This window comes from Polypterus senegalus, chromosome 10 (assembly GCF_016835505.1).
Source record: "Polypterus senegalus isolate Bchr_013 chromosome 10, ASM1683550v1, whole genome shotgun sequence".
Lineage (NCBI taxonomy): Eukaryota > Metazoa > Chordata > Cladistia > Polypteriformes > Polypteridae > Polypterus > Polypterus senegalus.
The window spans coordinates 68047692-68059031 of record NC_053163.1 but is presented as its reverse complement, the minus strand read 5'-3'; positions in this window follow the sequence as shown (position 1 = coordinate 68059031).

Genomic DNA, 11340 nt, shown 5'->3' with positions numbered 1-11340 from the left:
ATTGCGTATACTGAGTAATTTTCAAATTGCCTTTACTTTTTCACTTACCATTTTACTAACAACAAAATAGTGGCTGTTAAGGGTTGCTCAGAAAGATGTTATTATGAATTGGTCAAAAATATATTACACATTCCTGATGATGTATGACTGGATTAAAAAATGTTAAAACTTCAGAAATATATGTATTCCATAAGGCAAATCTCCCTGAGTTTGTTCCAAGAGGTGACAATTGCACACAATTCTTTCAGACTGACAACAAAATCCCCAGATTGAGGCCATGTTGCTATGCATACCCGTGACTGTTAAGGACAAACAGTCCAGTCTTTGAACCATCATAGATACTCTGACTTTTCAGGCATGTTTAGCATGATCATCAGTCCAAATTCTTATAGTGTAAGCAGACCTATGTGAGAAGAGTAATGAACGAAAGAATTAGGAGGGTAAGAAAACACTTAGGTGGATGATATGGAAGCCAGAAAGAACTTCAAAATGACATCAATGGCATGCCACATGAGTGGCACGTGTGGACCCAAGAAGTGGATGGAAAAGTTGGTAGATGTCTGGCAAAGTTCTGCCCACGTCCCCTCAACCATTCTCTCCTTCTGAATTCCTGTTTTGTCCTCTTCTTTCTTCTCCTTCACATGAAATCACATGAAAAGAACAGTCATTTTCTTTTGTGTTTTTGTGGGGCAACAGAGTTTCAGAATAGGATGCTCTTTGTTGGAAGAAACATATTGCAATTTGTGAACATCATCTATGATGGATTGTGTAGTATGCAAACCACTGCAAGGATCTAAAACCACTACACCCGATCAAAAGAAAGAGGTCTGTGTAGTGTGAATGATTCAGTAATTTTATAAGGTTGAAAGTTGTATAGTGTGAGCCTGGCACAAGTACCTGCTAGATGATGTTAGGAACCTTGCATTGCAAATGTCTCAACCATTTTGATAATAAAAGGATCTGTATGATTGTTTTCAAAATGTATATTAATTAGGAGATTCACTCATCCATTTTCTGAGTCATGTGACCCTGCTCTGGAGCGAGTGGGCTTAAAAAATAGTATGAAATGGTATTTTTCCCATGTATTGATAAGTATGGCACTTTAAAGGAGAATGGCATGGATGTGCACTGGTTTGCTCCAAGAACTTGGACTTGATTGAATCCTCGTTTCCTGAAACATATGAGAATTTGCTAGAATATATTTTTTTAATTTGGGTGTTCTGATAAAAATTAATCTCTGGCATAGAGTCAGAAGTGATTACCATTTTGTCTTGCTTCGACAGACTATGTGGTGGAAAACAATATAGGATATGGGAGACAGTAAGCTCTATTATTTTGGTAAAAAAAAAGCTCCTTGCAAGCCGTGCAAATAGGTGCCTGTTAAAATGAAGACGCAGTCCATTTCTTCCCTAGTCTCGGAAACTGTGACAATAATGAAACAGAAGCTTGAACAGCAGCTACGCTCATCTTTAAGTAACATCTAATTAGGAAGGTAGATTTCACTGAGCCTTTAATTGGCCAATTTGCTTGCTGCTCTTATTCTCCAAAGGAAGAAGCTCAGTGGCGTATGTATTTGTTGTACATACATGATAATTAACCTAAACGTATGGGACAAAAAATCTTTCAAGTAATTTTTGTTTCAATTCAAAATATTCCCTTGAATTAGTGTCTTATAAAAAAGATAAAGGGAGTTTTGCAGGAACAAGTCTGTCAGTTGGAAAATGATTATGCAATACTGATAGAGAATGATTAAAGAATGATAGAGATGTGGTGAGAGAAGACATGCAGGTGCTGGGTGTCACAGAGCAAGATGCAGAGGACAGGAAGATATGGAAAAAGATGATCCGCTGTGGCAACCCCTAACGGGAGCAGCCGAAAGAAGAAGAATACTGATAATGAGTTTTATATTGTAAGTGTATATAGTTCTCTAGATGAATAGTGGTAGGCATGCACTGAGTAAGGCTGATGCACCGACCTAAAAGTGAGCTGAGTAACTTTATGTGCTCAGAACAGCCAAAGACGTCACTTAGTGCTGCACCAAGATGATCGCCCATGTCAGCTCCAGAGTTTCCACTACTTATTTAGTGATCCCAAATGGATTGAGATCAGGTCACTGGGGAGGTCACCATAGAGTAATTTCAGGACATTGTTAGGTGTGTGTCATGTGTGATTCACAACTGGTGTACACATATGAAAGAATGAATCTGATTGGTATCGATGTCCTTATATCCTGGTAAGATCATGTTGGGGAGCATGCACTGGTACAGCACATTGCTGCACCCACCACATGATGAAACAGCTCAGGATACTGGTTGGCAACTGTTATGATGTGAAATTTTACATATAACTTGATAAATATTTTGTATGTCTTTATTTGTAATTTAGGCAAAGCAATGTAATTTAGTGTTACTTTAGTGAGAAGCATACATGTTGAAAACACCCCCTTTACGACTGAGACTCTTTGAATTTTACGACAGAGTTGGGGGGATTAGCCTTAAACCAGTTTGGTGAGTGTTTCTCTGCTAAAGTCTTTCAATCCCCACAAGAAAGCCAGGCTGCCTAACTGCTAAGCTTTACCTTAACTTATGGTTTGGGGGCAGGTGTTAAGGTGTTCTATTTCCTCCATTGGTTTGAAGTATGGCAGTTTGGAATTGGCTTGTCTCAGAAGCCTTTAAGTACTATGATGCCCTATTGGCTCTAGGGGTTGGACAGAACATCTATAAATTTACTTGCTTAACCTCACACTCTCTTTCTTACCAAACTGATCAACTGAAAGGACAACACAATGGAGAGCACAGTTTGGCAGCCATATTGAACAAGCATGTGGCGAGCTGACTACAAATGATGCCTTAACTAGAGACATTAAGTAACAAACAAGTCTGTGTGCCACCTGAACTACACATCACCATTTAATCAAGTTGTATAGTTGCCAATACTCAAATGTACTTTGCATATTGTTATTATTTATTAATATTATCAGTAATACATTATTTTATGTGTAACTTAACTCCTGCTTGTCTTTTTACTACACCTAATTGCCTGAGGTTATCGATATAGAAGGTAAGGTGGGGATAACTATAATACCTTATAAACAGTGGTAAGTCTGTGAGATTAGGTATTCTGACAAAGGCTACTTATTAATAATACAGAAGGGGAAAGTAGAGCAATATATTACTCTACCAAGACAAAACAGCAACCCCACAGGCAGACATGCAATCCAGTCCCACCCTCCAGAAATTACCCTCTATCTATGTGTGTGTTATGTGGGCATCCCCGTGGCCAGGTCCAGTCGCTCTGGTCCTCAACAATAAGGATCCTGTGAGCCGGATCACCCACCGGGAATCGCATCACATGGCCGTAGTGCCATAACCGGCGCTTCCTCACAATGCAGGTAATGTGCCTCATTCAGGACTCCATGAGCAACTGCTCATTCGACCCAAAGTCAAACCAGTAGTACCCAAGGATTCTCTAAAGGGACACAGTACTGAAAGAGTCCAGTCTTCATCTCAGGTCACTGGATAGCGTCCATGTCTTGCAACCATATAGCAAGACAGGAAGCACCAGGACTCTAAAGACTTGGTCCTTTTGCATAGATATTGGGAGTGCCACACATCCTTTTCCAGCAACATCATGACCCCCCATGCTCTCCCAATTGGTCTACTGACTTCATAGAAAGAGTCACCAGAGACATGAATGTCACTGCCAAGGTAAGTAAACCTCTTGACAAGGTTGACGCTCTCTCCGCAGACAGACACACTGCTGATGGCTGTGCCCAAGAGGTCACTAAAGGCCTGGATGTTGGTTTTTATCAGGACACTCGCAAGCCCAGACACTCAGACTCCTCACTCAGTCTCTCGGGAGCCCCGATCAGAGCCTCCATTGACTCAATAGAGGCTCATATCCTGGGCCTTCAAATATTGTTCTACTCATAAATAGGGACATAATGGGTGTTGTAATTACACCAGCAGCACCAACCTGATTTGTTGACATCTGGATGTGAGTGTCCATTAACATATTGAGTTTACACCATTTTCTTTCTAGTCCTTTGCTCAGTGTTAAGTAGCACAAAATGAGATTTATCAGAACTGGTGATGGGTTTTTAGTCTTCATTGTCCAGGGTTTCAGATCTTTAGTCCAATGGAACTAAACCTTCTTGTTTTTTTATTGACACAAGTGGAATGCAGTTAGATCCTTGGCTGCCATATCATTTTATGAGGGTGGTACAAGGAGCTGTGTGTTCCTCATTGCATCTTGTTTGTATTTGGCTTTATTTTGCTATCTAAGGCCCTCCTGTTACTTTGCTCTAGCTTTATCTATGTATAATCACAGAACTGTCAGTAGGTTTTACTGGTGATCTATTTTCAATATAATTGTGATAACATTATGCATGAATCCCCCTCATCTAGTGTCAGCTTCAAGACCACTTAAATGTTGTGTTTTGTCCATCTAACATCTAACAACCAAGTTAAACACAAGCACAAGCACTCTTTGGTGCTACTCATTGAAAAGTCAATTAGATAGGAAAGGTGGATGCATTTAATGAATGTATAGCATGCAATTATGCATGTTGGTGTATATCCATCCAGCCATCCATTATCCAATCCAATATATCCTAACTACAGGGTCACGGGGGTCTGCTGGAGCCAATCCCAGCCAACAAAGGGCGCAAGGCAGGAAGCAAACCCTGGGCAGGGCGCCAGCCCACTGCAGGGCACACACACCAAGCATACACTAGGGACAATTTAGAATCGCCAATGCACCTATGTTGGTGTATATTTTATATATAATTCACATATATGCAATACATAAAGATAGAATAACAAATGAAAGGACTGCAATCTGCATGTGAGTACTGTATGGTCCAGTAAAGACTACACTTTGTTACTTTGCCATGTTCAAGTGTATTATTCTGTGTTGTTCAAAGTGGCTTGTGAAGTTGTGTTCTGTTGAAGGATACATTGTGTTTCCCCATTTTGCCTAAACGTTATCAATGGATACAAAGATATTGGGGAAAATAGGGATTTGATGTGATGGTTACATAATGAGGCTTTTCCTTCCATGTTCCTTCTTGCAGATTTCAGAGGAAAGGAGGGCTTTTGTTATTTTGTTGTACTTTTCCTCTCACTTAAGAGACATCTTAAAAGCATTATGAACTTAAAAAGCCAGTTTCTGTATATTAGGGCCTTCTGTGGCTGAAGCACGCAGCTAGTAGCTGGTGGATGGATAGTTTGGGGTGAGGCTATTTTGTACAGGCCAATCAAATTCCTAACTTGCTTTTGTGGCATTTTTTGGAGGCCTCAACCCCTTTTCATGATGATTTGGACTATCATGACAACTTGAGTCATCCTTCCAGGAAAGGCCCTGACTTCCCACCATCATAGAGTGATTCATCTAAGCCCCATAACTGAAATCCATAGGTTGGTTAGTCAATCTGGAGGACAAGAAAGAAATTTCTCAAAGTAAGGGGAAAGGGGAACAGCAGTAATATGTATGGTGGCACATTCCAACATGGAATATGGCAGGAACTACTACTGTAAGTTAACTGTTGCTAGTAGAAGCAATATTTTTGTATGAATATTGAAGGCACTGAGCAATGGAGCAACCATTAGGGGCTCAGGAGAAATCAATGCACTTAACTTGTTTAATTATTTGTCACCCTCAATGCCCAAAATCGCACAAGAATTGTCACAATGGGCTCTAACAGGCCCTGCCTCTTGACAGCCACCCAGCCTTGACTCTCTAAGAAGACAAGGAAAAACTCCAAAAAAAACCCTTGTAGGGAAAAATGGAAGAGACCACGGGAAAGGCAGTTCAAAGAGAGACCCCTTTTCAGGTAGGCTGGGCGTGCAGTGGGTATCAAAAAGAAGGGGGTCAATACAATACAATACACAGAACAGAATAAATCCTCAATACAGTATAAAAATAAAAAATTTACAAGTACAGTGCAGAATTTAACAGTAGATGATATCACATAATATGATTTGGATTTGTTTAAAGTCCTGGCCATTCCACAGCTGAAACAGCAATAGGCCAGCAAATCTGATGAAAGGACCCCTCTACCCCATGATTCCTGTGATCCTCCATCACGGATGACTTTACCTTAGGCAGGCAAAACAAGTTGGTAGGTGGGCCGTGGCACCAAGTGCCACATTTGAGTACCGAGAGGAGAAACAGAATAGATGAGGGTTAAAAGTATAGAAAACAAGTGGTACTGTGGCCTAGCGGTTCCAGGATTTAACAGATGCTAGTGTTACCTGGAGGTGAGCCTCAGTAAAGGGTTTAATGCCTCTCTAGTGCATGTATATCATGAACTTTTAGTTAAGAAAAAGCCATTTGAATATGCTTCTGAGACAGCTTAACGATTTCTTAATTAACATTTTTTAAAATTTGAATAAGTATTCATACAAGTTGAAAGCAGATTTAAAGGTTAGCTACAGTTTGCAGTTGTAACTACTTTAGGCAGCCTGTTAGTTTGTATTATATAAAGCACCTTTCAGTGTGTGATATGGTGATAAAATACTTAGCACTGCTGCCTCATGGCCAACATGTTGGGTTGGGATACATGTCAGATCTTTGCCTATGTGAAAGAAGAAAATTCACCAATGCCTGCATGGGTTTTCTTCCAACATTCCCAAAGATGTATGAGCTACTGTAGGTTAATCCACTATGTCCTGTGAATGTGCAACAACTGGCACACTGTTCAGTGCTGGTCTTGCTTTGCTTCTAGTTCTGCTGGGACAGATCTAACCCATCCATTCCCTGCAACTCTAAATTGCATTAAGCAGCTTTGAGAATTGTTCTTCCACAATTGACAATGCAAGAATACTTTAATTGAAAGGACCAGGGGCCTCATGTATAAACGGTGCGTATGCGCAGAAATGTTCCTTAAGAACGTTTCCACGTTGAAATCACGATGTATAAAACCTAAACTTGGCGTAAAGACACGCACATTTCCACGGTACCTCATATCCTGTCGTACGCAAGTTTTCCGCTTGGTTTTGCAGACTGGCAGCACCCAGCGTCAGAGCAGTGCTACTGTTCCTGTGTGGTTATCCTTTCTTTCCTGACGCAGCTTTATAAATACACTAAAATTAACCGCATATTGTTTATTAGTTTAATGCATCTGATTGTAATTAACCGGTAACAATATAATGATCCACGGAGTGGTCAGACTATTCCAAATATCATAGCTGCTTTAGTGTTGTTACTCTCACTGCACCTTATTTTACTTCTTTCAGCTGCTCCCGTTAGAGGTTGCCACAGCAGATCATCTTTTTCCATATACCTGTCACTGCACCACTCGGAGCAGCTGATCGGAAAGAGAATTATCGGTATACAGCATCAAGCACACGCTGCCTCAGCCATGCTTCGTATTTGAACTGTTTCTCAAACGGCAAACACTTCAAACCTTTCCTGTACGGACCTCACGGTTCAGAAAGAGTTTCATCCCAAGAGCTCTAAACACACTCAATCAAGTGATCCTTGTAGAACTATCTGTACTTATAAGTAGAATTACCTCACTGTAAACTTGCACTACAGTTATAATATTGCACAACCTGAGCCACTTTATAAAGTGCGTATTTAGTGGTTACTTGGAAGAAAGAAAAGGAAGTACAGGAATTGAAGGTTAGTACGTTTGAAAGAGACAGTACTGCAGGGCCGCCAAATCCCAGGGGCCGCCACACCAATATATATTGAATATAAAACAGAAAGAGAAAATAACGACACCACTAAAAACGCAGCGGCAAATTTCGACAAATTTTAAATGCTTTTGTCATGAACACAAGGCGGCTATGCAGTGTCCGCAACAGACGTGGCCATCTGCCGTGCATAAGATACCATATTGACATTGGTGGGTGAAGGGGCCACCGATTCTTTCTCTGCCCAGGGCCACCATGAGCCTAGAGCCGCCCCTGAGTACTGCTCGAATAAATGATTTCATCAAAGGTCGCGCATAATCACTGCGCCACCGTGTTTCCATGTTTAATAACATGCTTTAACTCCTATCATCATGAAAATGATTTAAGAAGCACGTAGTGATTCACACACATAGAGCACATAGAAGAACACATAGACAACGAAGCATTTAACGTGCTACTTTACTTACGATGTGATTTGAGAAACTAGTTAATTAAACGATTTTAAGATGAAGTTTATGATGTTCTACTTTAATGACAAAATAAATTACGTGATTACAGTGGAAATTTTGAGATTAAAGTTAACATTTTGTGCTTTTTCCACACTGTGTGCCTTTTTTTTTCTCTGTACCCTAATAAGCTTTCATATGACACTCAGACGGTGGGCTACGACTTGGCTTTTCACAGCGACTTTGATATGTGACAACTTCTCTTTTATTTCGGGCACTGTGCGACTTTGTGAACTTGAGCTTTCGAGTTTCTCCGACACGCTATGTCACTCGATCAGCTTCCTTTTGTTGTTTATACCACTGTTTAAACCAACTAATAGTAGTTTTTCCTTCCCTCCACTTCATATTCACTGATATTCTTCCATTTTCTCTCTTGTTTTTTGCCATTGTCTTTTCATAGAACGCTGAGCTTAATTGCTATTTATATTGATTTGCATATTCAAAGAGGCGTAATTCTAGGAGTAGTTGGGGCGGGACAGCAGGTGTGTGCACGAGCGTTACTTTTCACGCTGACCGGGATTTATTTAGTGGAAGAACGCGGAAGTTGGCGAACGCACAGATTCCTGCATCTGGATTTTTCTGTGCGTAAGCACATTTCGGCTTTTGTGCTTACGTCATGTTATAGTGCGAATTCTACGCACAGCGTTATGCATGAGGCCCCAGGACATGGTCAAATGTAGTCAAAAAACATATGGTCAAAACCATAATCTACAGTATAATAATAAAAGGCAAAGCCCTCTCTGACTGACTGACTGACTCACTCACTGACTCATCACTAATTCTCCAACTTCCCGTGTAGGTAGAAGGCTGAAATTTGGCAGGCTTATTCCTTACAGCTTACTTACAAAAGTTAAGCACGTTTTATTTCGAAATTCTACGCGTAACTGTCGATAACGGTCGACAACGTCCGCCATGTTAAACTTTCTTATTTATGGCCCCATCATCACGAAATTTGGTAGGCGGCTTCCCTGCGCTAACCGAAACCGAAGTACGTACTTATTTCGGTGGTATGACGCCAATGTCGGCCGCCATAATGAATTTTCCAAATGTTACTAATTCTTCAACTTCCCGTATAGGTAGAAGGCTGAAATTTCGCAGGCTCATTCCTTACAGCTTACTTACAAAAGTTAAGCAGGCTTCATTTCGAAATTCTACGCATAAGGGTCATAACGGTCAACAACGTCCGCCGTGTTGAACTTTCTTATTCATGGCCCCATCTTCACAAAATTTGGTAGGCGGCTTCCCTGCGCTAACCGAAACCAATGTACATACTTATTTCGGTGGTATGATGCCACTGTTGGCCGCCATATTGAACTTTTCAACAGTCTTTGTTACCTATGGGCCCATCTTCAAGAAATTTGGTACGCAGGTTCCCAACGCTAACTGAATCCTACTTACGTACATATATATATGTCCATAGCCTGCAGCTCAGTCACCGTGTGAGGCGGCGTTGGGTCCCCCATCCCAACGCCTCACATGTTGTTGGCTGCCTGCCTATATAAGGCCGTCCGTCGCTCCAGTCTCTTCATTCCCTTCCTTGCTTCACCACGGGATTCACGTCTCCCTGCTGATAACTACAGCCTTTTTATTTAATCCAAGGCTTCTCCACTGTTTTATTGTTCATTTATTACGATTATAGTTATTGTGTAGGTATTTTAGACTTAATTTACATTGTTCAGGTACCCATTTCCTTTATCATCCCAACCGTACCCGCATTAACATGTCTATCGAGGTGATCACTATCGATCAAAGAACTGTCACTTACTGAGTGGTTTCCATGCCCGGAGATGGCACCTATCTTTTCCATTCTCTGTGTTACATATTGCACGGCCATATCAGGCTCACTCTTGATATCCAGAGGAACATTGTGTCTTTATGTATTGAATGACTGGGACAGGTTCAAGGTGTGGACTGATGACAGTACAGGAGATAATTATACTACACAGGAGCACTATAAGAGTGAAATGCTTAAGCCCTTCACCTATGGTTCTGCATGTGAGTTGATGGCTGCCACTGAATTGTTCGGTTGTCGCTTTCAAGTGTACCGAAATGGCCAAATATTTTACACCTTTGGACAACCGCCAATGCTTCTTAAACATCTTAGATTCACAGGTGACGATATCAGTAGTAGACACTTTGATGTTTATGAATGTTTAAACTCTCAAAAGCTGGATATGAAGTTATCAATGAAACTGGTTGTATACTTACAACGCTTGACAGATGCCGAATGTTTCTTCAACACAAGTCCTACAAATACTGTCGTAATTGAAACAAACCATGAAACTCAAACCGATTATGACAGCAGCAATCCAAGCTGTGAGATTTGAAACAAGATTACTGTTCACATGGCCAACTGTACATTGCATGCTGAAGAGTAAGCTCAGTGCACAGCTTGGTCATATTACAACCGGAGGGCCGAACTCACAATGTGGTATACAAAGAGATCCTTAACAAATAATTATTGGTATATTTTCCCTCAGTTTAAAAAGGTTTAATTTTCTTCTTAATAAAACTTTTAAGGCAGTACTTCGCCGCTGCGAAGCGCGGATATTTTGCTAGTATATATATATAGATATAGATATAATGTGTGTGTGTGTGTATGTATGTACAGTATGTATGTGTATATATATAGAGAGAGATATAGATATATATAGATATATATATACTGTATATATAATGTGTGTGTATGTATGTATATGTATATATATATACAGTATATATATATTTATATATGACAGCAACACTCATAACAGTGACAAAACAATTACATTGACAATCATGTTACGTTATTTTCAAAATGTTTCCTTTAATTTTTCATTACTTCTTTAACACACTACTTCTCCGCTGCGAAGCGCGGGTATTTTGCTAGTATCAAATAAATGAGCATCTTGTAACAACTGAGCTCAGTCTCAGATGGCGGCAAGTTACACATTGCGGCTGTGCTGGAGTGAAGTTTGGAGTCGTCCACGCCAAACTGTACCTAACTCAGTTTCTTGCCTGCTCTCCATTCAAGCTCCCCAGTCGAAGGCACAAAAAGATAAATAAGTCAAATATAAAGGTTCAGTCGAGAAGAGGATGAAATATTAAAACACACACCCCAAATTCCTCGATTCAGATGCAAAGGTTCTCATCGGTGAGTCTACTGTACAGTGCAGGCCAACATCTGTGGGCAGTGGACGATGACAAGTCCGAAA